The sequence below is a fragment of the Pinus tabuliformis genome, chromosome 5_2 (assembly GCF_031772625.1).
Source record: "Pinus tabuliformis cultivar Carrire ecotype Pingquan chromosome 5_2, CPIR1, whole genome shotgun sequence".
In the NCBI taxonomy this organism is placed as follows: Eukaryota; Viridiplantae; Streptophyta; class Pinopsida; order Pinales; family Pinaceae; genus Pinus; species Pinus tabuliformis.
In genome coordinates, this window is record NC_142306.1 from 211,666,134 (window position 1) to 211,674,081 (window position 7,948).

General features: G+C 36.4%; 1 pseudogene; it reads right to left on the reverse strand.

Moving 5' to 3' along the window:
• Positions 1-4,450: 4,450 nt before the first annotated feature.
• Positions 4,451-6,697, reverse strand: LOC149158305 (3-hydroxy-3-methylglutaryl-coenzyme A reductase 2-like; annotated as a pseudogene).
• Positions 6,698-7,948: the final 1,251 nt, after the last annotated feature.

The window sequence follows — 7,948 nt, forward strand, 5'->3', positions numbered from 1 at the left end:
ACATCTGGGCACAGCCGTACAGTCCATTCGTATATAACGAAGCTGTAAACAAGAGCGTGCACTTCGTATATAACAGAGCTGTAAACAAGAGCGTGCACCGTATTCGATCTCACTTCTTCCCACACCATCACTTTTGTATGAAGGAGTTGTTGGAAGCTTCTCGTTAAGGGATTAAGGACCAGGAATTTTCCTTCAGTGCTTATGAAAAGCATAATCCCATGGGCATTTCATAATCCCATTGGCAGCTCTTAGGAGAAGCCGAGATTTAGTGAGATCCCCGTGATAGCTACAGTGGATATAGTACTAGTTGCTAGGGTTGTTGTTGACCAGGCAAAATTAGTTGGGATTCTGAAGATAGCTAGTGACAACAATCCATGACTCTTGGTTTCTTCCATTCTATAACAAATGAAATATGTCCCAGGATGAAGTGGTGTTATAACAAATGAAATATGTTCCAGGATGAAGTGGTGTTGTGCCTAGCCAGGCAAGTACACCTAGCTCTCAAGAGCTCTAGGATGGATAGGGAATGTCTTGCACAATGTCATCTGGTAGAGGGTCCCACTAGCATTCTGGCTGCAGTTTCTTGATAGGTTTACTAATTTGCTTCTCATGGGATTGAGAGGGGACTTTTCAATTGCTGGCCAATTTTAGGGTTATGCTGTAAAATCTCCCCTCACTATTACTTCCCACATTCTTGTCCTTATGCCTGTCATCATGAATCTCAATAATCTCAACACCAACAGTTCAAATTCTTCAAATGGTATTGCAGCCTTAATTCAAATGGTATTCCAGCCTTAACCCTTAGCCGGAAAAGCAATATCCTAAATCACAAGCCAAAACTTATCCACTATCCACCTAAACCATAAATCACCACAACTATCAATTTACTTGAACTAACATGTATAACATGTTTATATCAAGACTTTGACTTTAAAAATAGGATTAGGTGGGCAATGGCCTCACTTCACTCCCCAAATTTAAGGATGGATGGATGTAGGATAATTTATTATAATAATATGTTTTAAACCATATTTATTTAACTATGATGGTTTTGAACCATGTGGATTTTAGATTGGATCATTTATTATGATAATATGTTTTAAACAATATTTATTTGACTATGTCAATGGTATGTATCATTTTTGGGATTCAACTATGACCATTTCCATGAGAGGTAGTAGTAACTTCCTAATTTCTCATGAGTTTTGAATAGTCCAATTAGCACTAGGATTGAAACTATTGAAATAAATCACATAGCCTCAATCATCACTTTGTGGGCTTCGGTGGCTTGCTAGTAGGTTACGGGCCTATGGCTCAAGTCAATGGTTTTGGACCATGTGGATTTTAGATTGTCTAAATGATGGAAATTCTAGTTATATTTTGATAAAATATGGCATGAATTTTTTTAAATCCAAGTTATAGATCTCAAACTTCAATATTTTGGTTACCCTAGAGGTCTCAAAAAGTGCCACCATAAAAAAATTGCTACTACAAGATTTTTTTAAACTTTTTTGCCCATATTGAGGCCACTTTTACTGGACAATTCCTAGACTACTCCTTTTAGATTTATTGTGCCCACATAAGCTCTACCACATAGTATAGAGTGGTAAGTATGTAAACAATTTTAAAGGTGGGCTTAATTGAAAAATAGAAAAAAAAATACAAGTTAAAAGTTAAAATAAAAAAAAATAAAAAAAATGAAAAGTTAAAATAGAAAAAAATGAAAAATGAAAAGTTAAAAGTGATATCCTTGATGACTCCAAACATCTAAATGTTGGTTCAAATAATAATAAAGAGCTAAAGTAATGAAAATAATAAAAACAAATTTGTTATATTTTGATTTTGTGAATAGCTTTTGTTACAATACCATGGGCCAATACCATGGGTTATCAATATAACGTACCGAGAACCTATAACTTATTTCACAACTAAAACTATTTTATAACAATATCAAAATATTCCTAATTACCCCCATTTTAAGGTTGATATTATTAACTTAATTTAATTAGGCTTTGTTACAATACCATGGGTCAATACCATGGCTTACCAATGCCACAAGCAAAAAAAAAAAACTTTTCTCACAATCCAAATGCTTTAAAACAATATGAAAATATTATTAACTATCATATTCACCCTATATTATAGATTTTTTTACAATACTATGGGATAATACCATAGCTTATGAATACCACATGCCCAAAAAACACAACTTATTTCACAATAAACATATTTTATAACAATATGACATGATTCTTAATCATTGATATTCACCTCACTTTGCCATTGATATTGTGAACTTGTGAATATGCTTAGTTATAATAGCATGGGATAACACCATGGATTATCAATACCACATGTAAAAAAATCATAACTTATTTCACAATAAAAATATTTGTCAATATTTTTCAACAATATGACAAGAACCATAGATATTATTAACTTGTAAACCACCACTTTACCATGTATATTATTAACTTGTAAATAGGTTTTGTTACAATACCATGGGCTAATACCATGGCTTATCAATACCACATGCCCAAAAACCATAACTTATTTCACAACAAAAATATATTATTTTAATTTAATTTTATAACATTTTTTAATTGAGATATATCTCTATCCACGACTACTAAATATATTCCCGTAGAAATAAAATTAAGGTTTTAATAAAATTGACAATGAGAATACTTTCATATTTAAAAATGTGGAATTTATATAATATAAATAATATTAGTAAGAATCAATAGAGATCCATCTTAACTAAGGATCAATTGATGACAACAAACAAAGCTAAGGGTAGAGAGGAGGGGTCTTAAGAGGGGGGAAGATAGTGAGAAAGCGAGAGAGGGAGAGAGTTGGAGGGGGGGAGAGAATGAGGAAAGAAGAAAGGAGAGATGGAAAGGGAGTGAGGGAGAGAGGAGAGGAGGGAATATAGAGAGAGGGAGACACAATAATGGAGTGGAGAGGGAGGGACAAAGGGAGGGAGAAAGTGATAGAGTTTGAGAGGGAGAGAGAGAAAGTCATGGGGGAGAGAGAGAGAGGTGGGAGAGAAATGGAGAGAGAGGACTCAAGAGAGAGAAGGAAGAAGAAAGACATAGAGGGAGAAAGGTGGAGAGAGAGAAGGTGCAACAATGGAGAAATTGAGAGAGAGTGAGTGAGAAGAGAGTGGGAGGAATGAGAGAGAGATGAGGAAGAGCGAGGGAGGAAGAGAGAGAGAGAGATATTGTAAGAGAGTGTGTATCTTTGGTGGTGAGATAGAGATAGTGAATAAGAAAGAGACACATAGATAAAAAATAGATATTATATAGTTTTATATAGCCAACCTATATCCATCTTAACTCCACATGAAGGGAAGAGAGGGATCAAATCCCTTGATGTGCAAAACTTTCCTCCAGTTTTACAGTCAAAAAGGTTTTGAGAGATTAGATCCATTCGGATTAGATCCATTCTTGGTCAAGATGGATCTAGGTGGTTTTGGTTGAAGACAAAGATATTATTCTTACTTTTAATTTTTTTTTCTTAATTCTATAAAAAAAAAAATTAATAATGACCCTATAAGAAGTTAAATTTTTTTTATTTTTTATATAAAATTCTAATTAATTTTATAATAATTTAAATTAATGAATTTGTAAAAAAAATTAAAAATTAGTTTGATTACAAATAAAACAATTTAAATATCCTATTTATAATATCAATTTTTTTTAAATATTATATAAATAATTATATAAATTTACATATAAATTTTTTTTTTTAAATATTATATAAATAATTATATAAATTTACATATAAATTTTTGAAAGAGCTAAAAAAAATTCCATTCAAATTCATTGATTAATAACCATAATAATATCAATTTTTACTAAATCTCTTTCCATATATAAATAGTCATATAATTGCCTATATCGCTCTTTCTCTCTCTTTAACAAGTGCTGCATGCAGCCAAATGGCCTCCCTCAAGGGAATGGCCTCTGTCTAAACTTAACATCAATAACAACACATCTAACAAATACAAGTGCTCAAACCATTCAAAATTTTTTGAATAATGTATACTCAACCTCACTGATTTGAATACCTATTATAATCATGAAATTAATTTTGAATTGTAGCTCTCATCCATTCCATACTCTAACGAATTAAAATGCTTACATATTGGTATACATAATGATATAGCAAAATGAGAGGCTATGAATTTGACAACATATATTGACATCTTCCTTTTCATATACAATCTTCTTTCATATCTATATTTAATTCAATTCAATCCTTTTGTCATTGAATTGATATTGTGAACATAAGCATTATCGCAACAGTGAAATATGCATCTTAAAATAGCTTCTAAATATATTAAATCTCTTCACTTCTTCGAATGAAGATTTTAAGTTATAATCCTATATAATCTCCTTCCTTTCTTACAAGGAAGATTTAACAAGCTTCCCAGCTTCCTGCTTTGAATTCTGCCTAGTTGCTTTAGGAACATTCATACATATGTACCACGTGGAGGGGATGGGAACTATTGAGAAAATGCATGCTAACTTTATGGGGTACTGGTTGCTTTGATATCCTTGTTTGATCTGTTATACTTCATATGGCTCTTGACAAGCTGGCCTGCAGCCAATGCAGACATGAGAGACAGCTCTCCAGCCAAAACAGCTCCTGCAACTATTTTGGCCAAGCGTTGGGAATTGGCCCCAGGGGATTGCATGTTTGCTCCTTTGACTCCCAGCAGATTCAAACAAGCCGCTTGTGATGCCAACTGTGTTCCTCCCCCTATGGTTCCCACCTGCAATAAATGGATACAAATATGTCCACAATCAGAACAATGGGAAGGGGTTTGAGGGGGAGTAACCATTTTCTCTCAGATCCTCAAAAATAGTTTAGCTATCGAAACAAAGTCCGGAGATTAGAGAAAGAAAATACCACAAATGTTTTTCTTTAGGCATGAAAGTAATCATGGAGATTACTTACCTCAATACAAGGCATTGTGACTGATACATGCAGATCCTTGCCACCATTGGATGCCTCCATCATTGTAATGCAATGAGAGCTCTCAATGTTCTGGGCAGGATCTTGGCCTGTTGCAATAAATACAGCAGAGACAATATTGGATGCATGGGCATTGAAGCCCCCCATGGCACTAGCCCAGTTAAGTTCTTGAGCATGTTCAGTTCCAACAAAGCTGGAACAGTGGTCTTCAAGACCTTGCTAACAACTGCCTCAGTGATGACAGCCTCACACCACTGATTTCCCACGCCCTTCAATCCAGTTCACAGCTGTGGGTTTCTTGTCTGCACAGAAATTACCTGACCACAAACGAAAAATTTGACATTAAAACAAAAATCCCATGGCAGCAAAACCCAGAAAATGACCACTGAATTGAGAACCAAGAGTAAACAAAACCCAAAACAGAGATGACCCAAAAGTCGAATACCAATCAGAATTGCGTAGACAGACTCGCCAGAAACACTGATAACATCCATGTGAGGAAACTCAATCTGAAGGAAATCTAAAACATTCTGCACACCCTTGGACACCATATTCATCCCCATGGCATCCCCAGTGAAGCAAGAAAACCTCATGTACAGATTCCTCCCTGCAATTACACAACGTATACTGTGCAGCCTGGCAAATCCGCTGGTGCTGCATCGGATTCCGAAAGTAGGTCCCCCTGGGCGGTTCAATTAGTCTCATCCCAGACGGTCGACAAGGTATGGAGCTTTTCTTCTTAGTGGAGCTTTTCTTCTTAGCCATTGCCCTTCCTTGCCCTTCCTCACGAACAAAAAGCATTAGCTTCTAATCCTCCTCTGTTGGAGTTAATGGTTACATTCCATATTTAAGAATTTGGTTTGTGTTGGTTGAGAAATTCTCTCAACCTCTCTATCTAATTTGGGAATAAGTTGGATCTCAGAAACTCTATTTAATAGAGTAATCTGAATATCTGTGTGTGTGATTGTGTTTACACATACACCATTTGTGCATAATATATGATTTGAGTTTATGTAATTGTGTGTTTTAGCTATTTTTATCATGGTATGAGAGCTAGATCTGTTGTGAGGAGGTGCATCTGGATGTTAACGAGGCTCTTGCAATCTGAATATATCACAGACAGGATCCTCTTTGAATACGTATGCTTTATCAGAGATTCCGGCAAATATTTTGGTTTTGCGTCCACAGCTTCATCATCTGGTCAGATCTGTTCATGGTGGACCTGCAACTGCTTGCTGCCACGGAATTAGCGAAGAAGATGGGAGAATTCTCAAGATAAAATCCCTACTATTGTAATTGCTTCAAAGCGTTGAAGATCTCATCGAACCCCAAGACGTGGCGTCATTTGTTATGGGCTGGAAAATCTCCATAGCATGACAAGTCTGTTGTGCGTGTGAGAAAATGGGCGATGCTCTGGTTACCTGCACTACGTATCTTCATTGATCATTGTCGGAAAATTTCTATGTAACGTGCTATTGGAGGTGCATAAATGTAATTTGTTGATCGTTGTTCTGCATCAATATGTTATTCGAGTCTATCCACAATCTGTCAAAGTAATCTTAACAGGCCGAGGTCTAGAGTGCCAACAATCGGCAGCAGAGGTCGAGCGGTCGGATTGACTGCGCAATCCGCGGTGTGTCTCCAGTGGGAGGAGATGTGTGCCAGTGAATGCGTTGTTGCCGTCACTGTTTGTCGAGGTCGCTATGGTTGCCATGTTTTTTACAATCTGTGGTGAGATACATGGTCTTGCCTCTCGGCGATCCAATAACAAGTATGGATCCCCAAGTGGTGGTGCTTTTCTCTGGAACTTGTATAATACAGTATGGAGATTTCAGCTTGGCCATAGTTAGAAATTAAATGCAGATCGATATATAACGCCACAGATTTTTTGGGTTTTATATAGCAAGATGTTTCATTGTCGAGGTGTTCATCTATTAAACTCTTTTAAAAATAACTAGCAGTTCAACTATGTGTCTCATGCGAGTACTTAAATTTCAAGTAGCAGTAAGGCTCAATATGGATGGTTGTCCAGATAGTATGGCAGTTGCGGATCTAGGGAAGGATCCCTCATTAGTGGTAGACATGGAAGTGGTTTCCTAATGAGGTTATGCGACAGATTGGGATGTTGTCCAGTAATTGACTTCGGGAGGTCCTTGATTCGGGAGTTGAGGAAGAGAACTCGGTAATCCAACTTGCCAACTACACCTTTCCGAGGGTTATGAGGCAACTTGATGGAGCATCTACTGATAAACTTGATTATTTTGTTATTTTCATGTAATGTAATCATTAACGGGGGATGTTGGAGTTAATGTTTACATTCCATATTTAAGAATTTGGTTTGTGTTGGTTGAGAAATTCTCTCAACCTCTCTATCTAATTTGAGAATAAGTTGGATCTCAGAAACTCTATTTAATAGAGTAATCTGAATGTAAATCTGTGTGTGTGAGTGTGTTTACACATACACCATTTGTGCATAATATATGATTTGAGTTTATGTAATTGTGTGTTTTAGCTATTTTTATCATCCTGGGCTACGCGGAACATCCTAGGCTGCCATGGATGGAACCTCGGCTACCACATGATGGACATGAACAATTGGATCAGTCCTAGTATCAACGACGTGCAAGGGAAGAATACATAATACCAGACATTCAGCTCCAAATATTTGCGGTTCCCTGTTTTTCCCTTCAAACTCTTTATTTTCCTTTAAAAAACAAACGAATCCCCGAATCCCCCTTATTTTCTACAAAAAGATGAAGCATTCTAACGAAATAAGGGGATTCTCAGTGTGAGTATGCGTAAAAATGGGATCATTTTGCACCTGTGTAGGGGAAATCTTTTTCTCGATACTCTGTGATTTTGAACTCTGAGCTTGCAAAGGCTCATTTCTGGTCTCCACGTGTTTGTTAGGCGTTTCATCGTTCAGAGGCCTCCGAAACGGCGACTGCTCAGCTGGTCTGTGGCA